This window comes from Danio rerio, chromosome 8, assembly GCF_049306965.1.
Source record: "Danio rerio strain Tuebingen ecotype United States chromosome 8, GRCz12tu, whole genome shotgun sequence".
NCBI lineage: Eukaryota > Metazoa > Chordata > Actinopteri > Cypriniformes > Danionidae > Danio > Danio rerio.
The window spans coordinates 58,439,016-58,454,768 of record NC_133183.1 but is presented as its reverse complement, the minus strand read 5'-3'; positions in this window follow the sequence as shown (position 1 = coordinate 58,454,768).

Here is a 15,753-nt window from a genome sequence, read left to right as displayed (position 1 = left end):
TCCTCCTTTTCTCCTTTACAAAAAGGGGAGCTCTCGAGAACCACCTGATCTCGTACTCCCCTCACATGCTCTATGGACCTGGCGGGAGCCCTGGGCTCAACTATCTCCGAGCTCAGGGTTCTCTCCCGGGACAGCATGCCAAACCTGCTTACAGCTGTCAAGCAATATCTAAGTGTGAACTCTTGAATTGTGTTTTATGTGTATGCTAAAGCAAAGAGAAGTCTTTAGTGTCGTTTCAACGAACAGTGTGTCCGCTTCCAAAACTCTACTAGTGGTTACATATACACTCACCGACCACTTTGTTAGGTACACCTGTCCAACTGCTCGTTAACACAAATTTCTAATCAGCCAATCACATGGCAGCAACTCAATGCATTTAGGCATATAGACATGGTCAAGACGATCTGCTGCAGTTCAAACCGAGCATAAGAATGGGGGAAGAAAGGTGATTTAAGTGACTTTGACTCTGGCACGGTTGTGGGTGCCAGACAGACTGGCTTTCATGTTAATCATAATTAACATAAAAGCATGGATCCCTCCTCCCTTGTATCAATGGTTCAGTCTGGTGGTGTAATGTGGGGCATATTTTCTTGGCGAACTTTGGACCCATTAGTACTAATTGAGCATCGTGTCAACGCCACAGCCTACCTATTGATGCTGACCATCTCCATCCCTTTGACCACAGTGTACCCATCTTCTGAAGGCTACTTCCAACAGGTAAACGTGCCATGTCATAAAGCGCGAATCATCTCAGACTGGTCTCTTGACCAAGACAATGAGTTCACTGTACTCAATTGGCCTTCACAGTCACCATGTCTCAACCTAATAGAGCACATTTGGGATGTGGTGGAATTGGAGATTCGCATCATGGATGTGCAGCTGACAAATCTGCAGCAACTGTGTGATGCTATCATGTCAATACAGACAAAAATCTCTGTTAAATATATTTGCAGTACCTTGCTGAATCTATGTCATGAATGATTAATGCATTTCTGAAGGCAAAAGGAGGTCCAACTCGGTTCTAATAAGGTGTACCTAATAAAGTGGCCGGTGAGTGTATAACATAAAAAGTAAGAGACCAAGAACGGAGCCTTGTGGTGCCCCACAGTGTACATGTGATCTATATGATGCCTCTTCATTAACTGAAACAAATGTTTAATGATCAGATAGGTGAGACCTGAACCGGGCCAATGCAGTTCAAGTAAAACCAACATGAGCCTTTCAAGGAGAATGTTACGATCAATTACATTATTTAATTACATAACTGGGGGCGACACAGTGGTTCAGTGGTTAGCACTTGCCTCACAGCAAGGTCGCTGGTTTGAGTCCTGGCTGGGTCAGTTGGCATTTCTGTGGTGAGTTTGCATGTTCTCCCCGTGTTGGTGTGGGTTTCCTCCGGGTGCTCCGGTTTCCCCCACAGTCCAAAGACATGAGCTATACAGTAGGTGAATTAAACAAACTAAATTGGCCGTAGTGTATGAGTGTGTGAATGAGTGTATATGGATGTCTCCCAGTACTGAGTTGCAGCTAGAAGGGCATGCTTTGGCTTAGCCTCTAATTTTATCAGGGGTCACCACAGCGGATTGAACCTCTGTCATGGGTATTATGCGGCAGATGCCCTGCCAGCCACAACCAAGCACTGAGAAATACCCATACACTCTTATCCACACACACTACACCAGGGGTCACCAAACCTGTTCCTGGAGGGCCGGTGTCCTGCAGATTTTAGCTCTAACCCTAATCAAACACACCTGAAGAAGCTAATCAAGGTCTTACTATGTATACTTGAAACACCCAGACAGGTGTGTTGAGGCAAGCTGGAGCTAAACCCTGCAGGGACACCGGCCCTCCAGGACCAAGATTGGGGACCCCTGCACTACACATTCTGTGGCTCCTGGTCAACTATAACTAAGACTCAACATTGCACATCCAGCGATGTAGATGTGTACAATGCGATGACGATGCTGAAACGATATATTGTGCAGCCCTAGTGTGTCTGTTTTGTATCTGTTGTAGACAGATAAAAGAATCTCTCACTACAGTTCACAGCTAACATTTCTACAATACCTTTCTCCTCATGTACTTGCATGTTAAGGCATCACTTCTGCAGAAATTTCTCCTTCACATATCAGACAAGGCATCCTAAAAATCAGACTCAATAAGAAATCGGACAGGTTCAAGAAGCTTAAGCTTAAGTGTGAGTAGGTCACCGACACTGGCAGGGGTTCAAACTAGCCCACAGGATTAATGTGGACACTCGGCTGTCACAGGGGTTTTTGCAGGAATCAGTCTCAGGTTCTCGACTCATCCATGACCATGACAGCCAACTGCTCAGGATACTGGTTGGATCTAAGAATATGCAGACTTCTGGATAAAGAGAAACAGACTAATATAAGCATTATTGGCGGGTCTTGTTGTTCTAATTAATGCAGCCAAACAATCCTTTAAAGGAGTTGTGTAAATGTCAAAGACACGTTTTTAACAAAGTTGTACATATTTGTGTTTCTGTTATAAACTCATATTAATTTGAGTTCACCTATTCTTAAAAATATTTGCCACATTGTATGAATGTGACATTTATTTTCAAAGCAGAGAATGTGCACCCTTCAAATGTTTAAAAGTTATTAAAAGTTATATGTTTTTTGTGTGACTAATGTGACTATTGCGGATGTGTACAATGCGATGACGATGCTAAAACAATTTATTGTGCAGCCCTAGTGCGTGTTTTGTCTTTGTTGTGGACAGAAAAAAAGAATCTCACTACAGTTCACAGCTAACATTTCTACAATACCTTTCTCCACATGCACTTGCATGGTACAACATCACTTCAGCAGAAACTTCTTCTCCACATATCAGACAGGCCTCCTAAAAAGATCAGATACTCAAGAAGAAATCAGACAGTTCTATATTGTCTGCTTATTATTTCATAACTTGCAAAACTGAGTAATTTACTAAATGAAGCTTTTGTAAATTTATTCTTGAAAGTTCAGTCGTTTAATACCTAAGAAAAGGTCCTTTGATATATTCATAACCAGTGTTCAATCTGGTCTCAGCATACATCCTTAACTTATCAGTGATTATACTCAGTTTAAAAAGCCCCTATTAAGCATTATAAAAAGTTATATTTTGGTTTTGGGGGTCTCAAACAACAGGCTGATATTCATGCAAGGTCAAAAAATACTTTCATTGTCTTATAATATACATTTATTTTTGCCTAATTATCCCAGCAGCTCCCATATGATTCTTTCAGTGAATTATTTGTACCCAAAGCCCTCCTTTGCGCGATGCTAATCTGCGGTAATTGGTCCGATGACCCAGTCTGTTCTGATTGGTTGACTGTGTTCAGTGCGTGACAGAGAGAAGTGCCCACCATGGCTATGAAGTAGCAGAGTTTGTGTAAGCCCAATGCAGCAATGCAATAAAGCAATGTAGGTAAACACCAGCATATTCCTCTATTCTTAACCCTAACCCCAAGTAATAACAACGACGCACATTCAGTATTAATCCACACAGTGGTAAAAGTGTGAGGAACAGCTCACAGTGGCCATAGCAAAGACAAACGGCAGAGGATCACAAGTTCAGAAACGCACTAAAGAAAGAAGCATGAGCCACGTTTTCAACATGATTTTGGACGCAATATATGAACAGCCCCATACGGATTTAACCTGAGAGATAAAGTACAAGCACTGATCTATAATAGATAAGTGATCACAATAGTTAAGTGAACACAATTAAATCTATATTTACAAACTTCACAAAACGAGGCAAAAATTTTAATAACACTTACATGTTATGATCCGGAGGAAGAAGAAACTGGTCCATTTGCACTGTAACAGTTACTGACAAACTACCAGTCAAAGTCTGACAAAACCCCATACATAATAGACTCTGCTTCTTCCTTTAATAGCAAACGGCTGACGAATCCTGGGTTGCAGCATAGGTTGTTGTATTAATCATCAGAAAAATGACAGGAACAAACACAACACTAGGTTGGCTTTACTTGGGTGTTGTTGTGAAAATGAACTTCATCCCTTTTTTTCTCCGCAGCTGAATCTCCATGTCAGTAATGGTCATCTTCGTGTCATTATCAGTCCCAAAAGGCACTCTTTAAAGCTGTAGTCCGTACGTTTTGGTGTTCTAGCAAATAGAACTGCATGTTTCTTGTGGTAAAACACTGCTGGGCTACTCCTACCAGAACCAGTCTAAAATAATCAGAATAGAAAAGTGTATTATACGTGCATCGTAGTGATTCAAGATAAACCAAAAACATGAGTTGGATAAATGAATTCATGATGTACAAAGATTTTGACAATTATGAACAAAACCAAACGTTACAGATTACCCAGAACTAACCTCTTACCAGACAAATTATATCAAACTCATAGCTCAGTCCATTGGCATCTTTATTTTCTCTTTCCTTGTCAGATTCAGATTCTATCTGAAAAAATAAATAAATAAATAAAGTGTGAGTGAGGGGGAGCAGCTGAGCCCAACATATACATAATGTGCTAAATGACCTTGCCTTGCCTAAACCATTCGCTTTTAAAGCAAATAGATGATTTTACTTTAGAAACGTGTGTGCTGTAGATTAGTTACTTTTAAACTGATTAGTTGACTTTACTTTAGAAAAGTGAGTAGAGTTACTTTTAAACTGATTAGTTGACTTTACTTTAGAAAAGTGAGTAGATGAGTTACTTTTAAAGTGACTAGTTGACTTTACTTTAGAAAAGTGAGTAGATGATTTACTTTTAAAGTGATTAGTTGACTTTACTTTAGAAAAGTGAGTAGATAAGTTACTTTTGAAGTGATTAGTTGACTTTACTTTTTAGAAAAGTAAACCCGTTGCTTATAAAATGATTCATTGACTTTACTTTAGAAACGTGAGTTGATGCATTACTTTTAAAGTGATTAGTTGACTTTATTTTAAAAAAAAGTGAGTAAAACATTTGCATTTAAAGCAATTATTGAACTCTACTTTAGAAAAGTGGGTAAACCCATTGCTTTTAAAGCATTCAATTCTTAATTGACTTCACTTAAAAAAAGAGAGTAAACCCGTTGCTTATAAAACCATTAGTTGGCTTTACCTAAAAAGTGAGTTCCGACTTCCTGCTTTGCTGTTGTTCGGACGCTTCTGCCTACTGCTCCGCTCCTTGCACTCTTGCTTTTTATTTAATAATTTACTTAATAATTAATACTTAATATTAATTTAATACTCTAAACAATCCTTCCGCTACCAGCTGCTTACATTCCTGCGGTGGGATATAATGGGTCCAAATAATGTTTTTAAAGTTGAGTAAACAAGAAACAACGAAAGTAAATAAGGATTATGGTTTTTGGTTCCCTCAACTTCAGGCATTCCAGATCTGCAAACAAAAAAGGTTCAGTTGGCACAACTTAAAAAGTTGTGTTACACAGTAGTTCACCTCTCCAGAAAACTAATTATCTTATGTTAACCCAATCAAATGTTTTTTTTTTTTATTACTGACAATTTTAGGTCAGTGCAGTGCAGTGATCAAGAAAAAGCAAAAGGAAACAAGTATTATGCTTTTTTGTTGTGCTGGCTTAATTTTTTTTTTACTTTTTACAGTGTACAGTGCTTCCGGAAAGTGTTCATAGCGCTTAACTTTTTCCACATTTTGTTTATGTTACAGCCTTATTCTAAAATGGATTAAATTCATCCATTTCCTCAAAATTGTACACACAAAACCCCATTATGACAATGTGAAAAAAGAGCTTTTGAAATGTATTAAAAATAAAATACCTGAAAAATCACATGTACATCCGTATTCACAGCCTTTGCCGTGAAGCTCTAAATTGAGCTCAGGTTATCGGTTTCCACTGATCATTCTTGAGATGTTTCAGCAGCTTAATTGGAGTTCACCTGTGGTAAATTCAGTTCATTGGAAATGATTTGAAAAGGCCTGTCTATAAGGTCCCAAGGTTGACAGTGCATGTCAAAGCACAAACTAAGCATGGAGACAAAGGAACTGTCTGTAGACCTCCTAAACAGGATTGTCTCAAGGCACGAGGAGGCTGGGGAAAGTTATAGAATAACTTCTGCTGCTCTGAAAGTTTCATTGAGCACAGTGGCCTTCATCATCCGTAAGTGGAAGATGTTTGGAACCACCAGGACTCTTCCTAGAGCTGGCTGGCTATCTAAGCTGAGTGATCGGGGGAGAAGGACCTTAGTCAGGGAGGTGATCAATAATTTGATGGTCACTCTGTCTGAGCTCCAGCGTTCTCTGTGGAGAGAGGAGAACCTTACAGAAGGACAACCATCTGTGCAGCAATCCACCAATCAGGCCTGTTTGGTAGAGTGGCCAGAAGGAAGCCAATACCCACCTGGCATCTAAAGGACTCTCAGACCATAAGAAACAAAATTCTCTGGTCTGATGAGGCTAAAATTGAACTCTTTGGAGTGAATGCCAGGCGAATACCATCTCTACAATGAAGAATGGCGGGGTTGACGCTTACTTTTTTCAGGAGTAGCACATGCGCTCCTTAGTTGAAAAATTTAGGAGCACATTAAAGAATTTTAAGAGCGCATTGAAAATGTATAAAAAAATAGTGTTTTTGCTTAATAAATGTACACGAAGAAATATTTAAAAGCAAAGCAGTTTCATTCTTTTGAATACAATAAGTACACTAGGATTTATTTAACTGTAACAACAGCTTAAATAGCGTTTAATAATTATTTATAAATTAAGCTGTATAGAGTTTAGCTACCCAGGTGAAAAAAAATATAATTAAATGCAATTAAAATACACTTAAATACCCGCAAATACATTTTTAGTACATTGTTATTTTTTGTGTTAAAGGGCCATGACACCCCCCACTTTCGGTTAAAGTCTACTTCAGAATTTTTTTACAAAAGATGCATGATTAATGGGCGTGGAGCTCTGCGAGCATCGGGCAGGAGTGGGCGTGGCCAGCTCACAAACCGTGAGGAGACGCATGAGTTTATAGTTCACAAAGTTAAAATGCAAAGAAATAAACAGTAATTTAATGCCCTACAACATTTGTTATTCGTAATTTCATAAACACATAACCACAATTTATATCATTATAAAGATAAGTGTGTTCATGTAAACACTGAGGATTCTCCCTCGATCCCCGTGTCTAAATTATAGATCTTGAATGCAGACTCAGTGCAGCAGGTCTCCTGACCTGTCTATTTTAACCATTAGCCCTGCTGGTAGTATAGAGGATTTAGGCAAACACAGCAGCACAATGATGTGTCTGAATGTGAACGAACTCCTGATAAAAGTGAACGTCCGCCATTCTCTAATTCTCGTGCTGCTCTCCCGACAAAAATGCTTGTAGCACACACACAGCTTTGCTGTATGATCGGCCCTGACAGGATCGCGGGGAAAAAACATGCAACAAACACCGTGGATCATGGAAACAAACACATACGAGCCTTTATGAACGGCTACGTGCCGTTGGTCTGTGTCTCACTCACAGCTTGCTTGAAACTGGCAGGTCTGCCTTCGGAAAGCACGTGCTCTCATGAGTAATTAAGCAGCTGGCTCTTCTCATAGGATAAGAAAACTCCGCTATGAATAATAATGAGAAACCGACGCGTCATCATTGCACTTGCAGTTCTGCGCTACATCGCCGATTTTGATCCCGCCCCAAAAATTATTTTAAACCCGAAAGCTGAAATTAGCTGACAAAAGCTCAAAATTATCCAGTTTTACCCACAATTAAAGCTGACAGGTGCTAACATTGTCTTAACTGATGCTCAACACACACAAATCTGTTAATATAAAAAAAAAAGTTCTCCAGGGTGTCCTGAACCTTTAAATAAAAGTTTGATGGCAGCCACAGGACAACAGCACCAGCACCAGTGCTCTCCAACACACCAGCTACTGGAGGAGCCAATTCAGTGGATAGGGATGATTAGGAGGCCATGACTGTAAGGGCCGATTGAGGGACTTTGGCCAGGACACCGGGGTTATACCCCTACACTTTACGAGAAGTGCCATGGGATTTTTTAATGACCACAGAGAGTCAGGACCTCGGTTCAACATCTCATCCCAAAGACGGCGCCCACTGACAGTATAGTGTCCCCTTCAAATTTAATGGGGCATTAGGACTCACACAGACTGCAGGTTGAGCGCCCCCTGCTGGCCTCTCTAACACCACTTCCAACAGCAACCTAGCTTTCCCATGTAGTCTCCCATCCAGGTACTGACCAGGCTCAGCCCTGCTTAGCTTCAGTGAGTAACCGGTCTTGGGCTGCAGGGTGATTTGGCTGTGGCTAAATCTAAGTATGACAAATGTAAATAAAGACAGAACTGCAAACTCATGGTGCAAACTCAGCTGACACTGTTTATCATAGAACTTTATCTTACTGGGTTTTTTAAAGAAGAGCTGATTATGGGAATCCCTCTATGAATTAAAGTTTCCTTCTGCACAAAGTAGCATCATTCTTTTTATTAAACTTAAATGGCCTTCAGCAACAGAATGGTTTCTTATTCTTATTTAATAGACAATTAAAAAAAATTCAGCATTTAATACCTTTTAAATGACACCGTTTTTCTTTTCAGTGTGTTGAAGTAAAAAAAGAAAAAAAAAAGAAGTCTTTTTCACTCTTACTATCTATGTGCACCACTGACAGGTCAAATCTGCTATAGAAAGTAAAAGCAGGGACATTTAGGGGATTAGGAAATGCATTTTTAATTCCCAAATAGAGGACAAGTCTGAGAAAAAAAGGATGTATTGTCATCCAAAATAATGAGCTGGGTCAGTCTATTTAGGAAAAGGCTTTTCTTTTCCGCGTGTCCTCGCGCTCAAAGCTACTACCAAAGTCAGAACAGGTAGTTTTGTGTCCAGAGCGTCTCTGTGGGCCTGTATGCAGAGCATGCGAGTCTGGGGCGGAGTGTTCTTAATTTCTCACGCACACAGAACCGGGCCGCCCAGGTAAAGTCCTATGTGTGGAAGCACTGGTGTTGAATTGGGTATCACCCTAAATGCACCACAATATGCCATGACCGAATTGTAACCGTTTTCTATGAGGCTCGCAACGATGTGCGGCACCGCCGCTATTCAGTGCCTTGCGTTGTTCAGCAACATATTCAAAACAACGTAAAGATCGCTTGACGTGAAGCAAATAAACCAGTAGAGAGGAGCTGTTTGTCGATCGCGTTGGCATGTGCTACAGTCACAATAGATTTCTAAGCATGTTGTTTCACCGTGGCTGAGTAAATCAAGTCATCAATCAACTTATAAAAAAAAAGAATTCACATGTGGACTAAATAAATGTCCTAGTTTGCACACATCTATTTTTAGTCACAAATGCGAGCAAAATGGTCGCACGGTCGAGCCCTGCATGGTGGTGGCAACATCATACTGTGGGGATGTTTTTCAGCAGCAGGAACTGGAAGACTAGTCAGGACAGATGGAAAGATGAATGCAGCAATGTACAGAGACATCCTGAATGAAAACCTGCTTCAGAGTGCTCTTGACCTCAGACTGGGCCGACGGTTCATCTTCCAGCAGCACATGGACCCAAAGCACACTGCCAAAATATCAATGGAGTGGCTTCACAACAACTCTGTGAATGTCTTTGAGAGGCCGGAAAGATCTAAAAATGGCTGTACATCGTCGCTTGCCATCCAACCTGATAGAGCTTGAGAGGTATTGCAAAGAGTAATGCACTTGGCACGAGGGCAGCGGGTCAATCATTTGTTGATCTCTCTGGCATCCTCTGGCTTTTAGTTTTAAAACGGCATTTTAGAATGAAAACGATCCGCGTCCACACTAGTGTTACACTCTCTGGCAAGCGCTGCAGCCTATCTACCCAGATGAGAGCTGTGCAAGTCGGAGTGTTCACCAAGGATCTCCCGCTGGATGTAATCTCACTATATTTGCTAAACGTGATATTTAATTCATCTTGTTGTCTATCTAACAACATAATCCCCGACTTTGGTTTTTTAAATCTATTATGCTACTTGTTCTCATGTAACATGTCTTGGCTGATCGCAGAGATAAATGAATAATTAATCTAACCATGTACAGTCTGTATATTGAGTAATTACTTGCCTTTATTTCCTATAATGTATAAACTTATTGTACGTTATACTTTTATAATGGCCGTTATTGATTATTAAAACTGATATTCAGTTTTCACTGAAAATGATGGGAGGCAGTGATGTTATAGGCTCTGTTTCGTTATAAATATGCATACAGTGACGATGAGGCTTATTTATGCAGCACAACAACTCAACATTTCGGCTGTAAGTTGTTAATATCAAAATGAAAATAGCAGTTCCTTCATGTTTTTATTTTATTGTTAAAAAAGTGAAACAATGTAGCCAGGATGATGTGAATAAGGTTATACAGTACACTGTTCCCTTTGACATATTCTCGGACGTCTGTTTTCCATATCAAACTTGCGAACTTACAAGGAGAGGATACAGAACTTTAACTGTGTGTAGGCTACTTAATATTGAGGAAAAGCCCCAATCAGAGAGGCGAATATCGGCAGCCCCGCCTCCGTTTTCGGATGTCTCCGTTTTCCCCCATCCACACTGAGACGGAGCAACAGTGTTTTAAAATGAAAACGGCCTCTTCAGCATTTCCAAAACGCTTCGTTTTCGGCGCTCGAAAACTCTTGAGTAGTGTGGACGGATGGTGTAACTGTAGCAAAACTTATGCGTTTTCAAACTAAAATGCATTAGTGTAAACGGGGCCTTTGATTTTGCCCATTTCCATGTCTCTGTCAGTGTGATTAACTCAGCTGCTTGTGCTGATAAGTTTGATGGCAATGGTTCTACCTTACAGTGCGCCATGTGCTGTTACCAAAGTGAAACCTAAACAGTTATTGACCTGTCTCTGGCTGTCTAGATGCAGACCCATCCACTAAGGTTCCATCGCTGAATTGTGCAGCAGGATTACATGAGTCCAACCTGGGGAACAGATTTCATAAACAACATCAACACAGCTGTGAGGTTCAGATAAGATAGATCAGACATTCATCCATTCATTTTCTTTTCTGCTTAGTCCCTTTATCAATCCGGGGTCGCCACAGCAAAATGAACCACCAACTTATCCAGCACGTGTTTTAAGCAGCAGACGCCTTTCCAGCTGCAACCCATCACTAGGAAACACCAATACACTCTCATTGACACACATACACTACGGAACACTTAGTTTACCCAATTTACCTGTACCGAATGTCTTTAGACTTGTGGGGGAAACCGGAGCACCTAGAGAAAACCCACGCGAACCAAGGAGAACATGCAAACTCTACACAGATATGCCAACTGACCCAGCCGAGGCTCAAACCAGTGACCTTCTTGCTGTGAGGCGATCATGTTACCCACTGCGCTACCGTGACAGCACCTGTGATTATTATTATATTATTTACAATAAGTGCTTTAGTTGCAAGTGACATTTAGCTGCTGTTTGCACTCCTGCCTTTGGATTTCTCTGGGACAAAGCAGCTGCATGAATGCTAAAGCTTTAAATAAAAGTGAAGCTATCAACAAAAGTCTGACCACTTCTATGTCTACAAAAACAAACGCTGCCGTTTAGAGCTCATTTCTGGTTAAGGGTGTCAGAATTTACCGGTATCACTGTGTGAAAGGGGCTTATAAAGCTAAAATGTGAATTTTCACGTACTAGAACGAAGCGTCTTGGAGATGTTGTCCAACAGGGGTTCAGCTCCAGCTCTGCTAGAGTGCAGACCATCAGTCCGGAAAAGCCTAGAACGCTCCCAGAAAAGATTCCAGTTATTAGCAAAGAGCATCTTCTGTTCTTCACACCATGTTAATACTCAATCATTCAGAGCCAAAAGTCTACTAAACCATTTATTTCCTCGCTGGTGCGGAAATGATGATCTTCGTGGCGGGCGAGATCGTGTCTCGATCAGGCTCCTGAAGTCCCTCTTCAGAATCTCTGTCTGCCGCAGCCTATATGTAAAGGACGACAGCTCCAATGCTCTCGTCAGCGCTCAGGATATCGGAAACTTTAGCAGAAACATCCTTATCACGAGCACCGGAAAGCAGTGGGTGCAATATACAATAGCTACGTTTCCATCCACCTATTTTTATGCGCATTACTCACATAGAAAAACTGTTGATGGAAATGCCAAGATGTGGATCAATTTTAAAAATGTGCATAAAAACATGCGAATAAGTGAGTAGGATAAACTTTGTATTCGATAAGAAAAGATGTGCATAAACTGACATGGAAACACTTTTACCGAACACATTCCAGTATGCGCATTAAAAAAAGGTCAAGTGGTTTTGTTATAAGAGATCATGTGATGATAAAAATGTGTGTGAATAGACAAACCAGCAGGCTGAGCACACTGTAAAACATCTCAAATGTTGTTTTGGTCATTCTAAAATGCTGTAATCATTTCAGTATTCGTGTTATTATATTATTATTGACCTCCAGAATAAAGAGCGTCTGTGTTCCGCGTCTCACGCCTTCAAACGCCACCGCACGTTCACTGCGTGTCAGGATTGCCTTCTGAGGAGTAAGGTATTTATAAAATGAAGAAGACATTAGCTGCTTTTCCACTATCGTGCCAAACCGTTCTAAGAACACTTCGGTACGGTTACGGTTGTTTCTCCACTGAGCCTGGAACGGCGCGGCACGATTACAAACCGTTCACGGCCCGGAATTCTCTGCACGGTTAGACAACCGTGCTGAACTGTGCTGACAGATTCTGTGTGTTGACGTCGCGACTCGGTTGCTAAGCTACCACAGCTGGCTCAGCAGAAGCGCGCTAGTCATCAGACATCCTCAATAAACTACAGTACATTTAATATAAAATAATGATCCAGGTCTAAACGATACATTTTGAAAAGGGTTTTAAAACCATAGAGCAGTCTCTGGCAGAGAAGTGAATAACTCATCACATTCTACGAAGATATTTTATTCATTAAAGTAATAATTTTATTGACTTGAATACAGACCTACTTCGCCTGCCTGAATGTGAGTTTATTGCACCCAGCGCTGTATTTCACAGCACAAAACTCGCTCTGATCCGGGAGAGACATGCCAGCGACTTGCGCTGCTGACTTTTTTTTTTCCTGCTGCGCATCGAATAAAGCGAATAAAGTCACGCTTAGCATCGTCGATGTCCAAATTCCACAACAACATCACTATATCCATGGAACACAAACTTGCAGACTCTTAACTATTAACGAGGAAATAATTGCACTTTTTAATTCAAAGCCAGGACAGCTTGTTAATACCGGCGAGACCACCTGAAGGACGGCGTGTTCGTGTTGTAATGTCGGCCGTCCAAAAGACTTTGCTTGAAAGCTTTACGAAGCGGCACTGTAACTGTCCAAGGTACTGTTGTATGATTTATATTATAGCATATAAATGCACTAATAAACAAGTCAAAAGAATAAATGAATTAAATAAATATGGATTCTTAAATGTCAGTATTGCTTTTACTCAAAAAATATCAATACGTTTAGACAAATGTTTTATAAAAATAAAATGAGCAATTTTCATCATTTCAGCTATAGGCAATTATATGATTCAGTTATACATAAGTTATATGACATTTATGAGGCATGTAACATGTTTCTGTGTTTTTTTTTTTTTTTTGTGGTGATCTTTAATATAGCTACGCAAATATTTTCTAAAACGTCTAGCAATAATTCGCCTACAGCTTGTTAGTTAATTATGAACACAAAAATAATTATAATAATAAAAATAAAATGATCAAAATAAAAAGATAATAGAGCAGCATTTTGCTAAATATAATAGTGCTTTATATGCTTTAAGTCCTGCAATATATGTGTTGTTTCATATTCGTTTTTTTTTCACTTGCTGCATTCGTTATTTAATGTTTGAATAGTAAAACAAATAACAGCCATCGCTTAATTGGTTTCATTTTACCATCAAAATGTAGTATATTTTATATCATTATCAACTTTTGATATAAAAACGCAGTGTAATTTAATTGATTGTTAAAAAATAAATAATTTATGTGCTGTGTTTTTATTAGTGCCCGCTCACCTTTGACAAGGCCTGCCCAAAATTATATTTCTGCCACTATAATGCAAATGCACTATAATTGTTGTCTTATCATTGTTTATTTTTCTGTTATGTTCAGAGATTTTAAATATTATTTATTTCCCCTCCAATTATTTTCAATCATCACGTTACATTTTGGTAATTTTCCCTCCAAATAAAATTTAGCCAGAGCTGCGCAATATATAAATAAATAAGGGTGCACATTTAGCACCCCTATTTGATAGAGCGGCATAACAGTGTTTAGTTACAAGGTTGCTTTTGCTTTTATGAAAAAAAAAAAAAAATAGTTTCGGCTCTCATTTAACTTTAATTGAACAAAGGGAGCCGTTTACATTGCGTTACCAAGGCAACTACTGATGCGTTTTGTGTAATGTTTTAAAGAGCTTTGTCGCAGCACGACAGTGGAAAATGAAACCGTATCCGTGCTGTCTGGCCCGGTTGGGCACGGAATGGAACAGTTCTGTTTAAAGAACGATTCAGCACGATAGTGGAAAAGCGGCTATTCACACAACTTCTTCTACTGCAGCAAATTCCGTTTATACTGTTGATATTTGGCGCAAGATAATCAGGAAGTGACGATTTTGTTCTCTTTGACTCGTTGGATGGAAACGCTGCTTTATTCGCACATCTTTCATGCGTTAATCCAGTTTTGCGCTTAAAGTTAATTCGCATTTTTGGATGGAAACAAAGTTATTGTTACCTTTAGTGGAAGCCACATGGACGAGATGAACAACAGAATCACTGATGATTCCAATGTCGTGTCCCGTCTCGCAGAGGGGGCTAAGCAGTTCTCTACAGGGATTGATTGGCTCGGGTTCGGTGCTGGTGCACCCTGGGGGCGTGGTATCGACACCTGAGTGTACCGCATCCCTGGTGTGCTGGGCCTGGACAGAGAAACACACAGGGTTGAGGTGGAAGGAGTGTAGAGATTGTATCGCACACTTACCTCAGACGAGAGAGCAGCAGCCTGGTAGACGTCAAAGCTCGTTGTTCCCGGAGCTGTGCTTGTTTCATCAAGGTCACGAGATCTGTGTTTCCACTGCTTCCAGCTGCAGCTCCAGCGCCTCCACTGATGCTTCTCCTGCAGTCAAAGATAGACACACAAGTGATATTATACAGGGTGAAGAGCAAAGACAGCAAAGAACTGTTCGCACTTCTGCCTTTGGATATCTCTGGGACAAAGCAGCTGTATGAATGCTAAAGCTTTAAATAAAGTGAAGCTATCAACAAAAGTCTGACCACTTCTATGTTTACAAATACAAGCGCGGCTGTTTAGAGCTCATTTCTGGTTAATGATGTCAGAATTTATCAGTATTTTGGAATGGATGTGTGAATGGTCTTTTCTGCCGTGACGTCCTTGCCTGTGTGAACATCACTTTTTTTTGTGTGGCGTTGCATCCTGTCTCTCAGAGGGGGGTGAAGCAATCCTGAGCACCTGCCCTGGGTCCTGGCTCGGGTTCGCCGCTGGTACGCTGGGCCTGGACAGAGAAACACACGGATTTGAGGTGAAAGGAGTGTTGAGATTGTATTGCACACTTACGAGAGAGCAGCAGCCAGGTCGACGTCAAGGCTCGTTGTTCCCGGAGTTGTGCTCGTTTCATCTCAAAGTCACACTGCAACTGCCTCCAGCTACATCTCCAATGCCTCTACCGATGCATCTTCTGCACTCAAAGATAGACACACAAGCAACATTGTACAGGATGAAGAGCAAAAACAGTAAGTGAAAGTACAGTAAGTGCAGAC